The following is a 434-nucleotide window of genomic DNA, read 5'->3' as shown; positions in this document are numbered from 1 at the left end:
ATAATATACCAGATCGAATAACTCCTAATTATCCCCACTAGTCCCGTGCCCGTTGTTGTCCTGTAGGGGGTTAGGAGGCGAGGACTGCTTTCCATAGATAATGGGATGTAATTCCAAGGACAAGTTTTTTCATTGTTATTTTCTTCAGTTTAATCCAGTGAGATTTACGAAGATAAGCTTGGCCCGAAGCTTACTGCTATCGCTCTTATATATACACTTTCCTATGTGTGCCCCCCAATCCCTTGCCCGTTGTTGTCGTAGGGGGGCTTAGGAGGCGGAGACTGGGACCCAATGATGGGGAACTTCCCAACCTTGGGACTCAGCCCTCGACTCAACTAATTTTGCATGGTCTTTATTTTCCTTCCCACTTTTCGTTTCTGTCCCCTTCACCAAACCCTTCTGCTATCCACCTCCTAAGGTGTGAGAGCCGTGCT

The sequence above is a fragment of the Penaeus monodon genome, unplaced genomic scaffold (assembly GCF_015228065.2).
Source record: "Penaeus monodon isolate SGIC_2016 unplaced genomic scaffold, NSTDA_Pmon_1 PmonScaffold_6198, whole genome shotgun sequence".
Classification (NCBI taxonomy): domain Eukaryota; kingdom Metazoa; phylum Arthropoda; class Malacostraca; order Decapoda; family Penaeidae; genus Penaeus; species Penaeus monodon.
The sequence above is the reverse complement of the archived record's forward strand: the minus strand, read 5'-3'. Positions refer to the sequence as shown.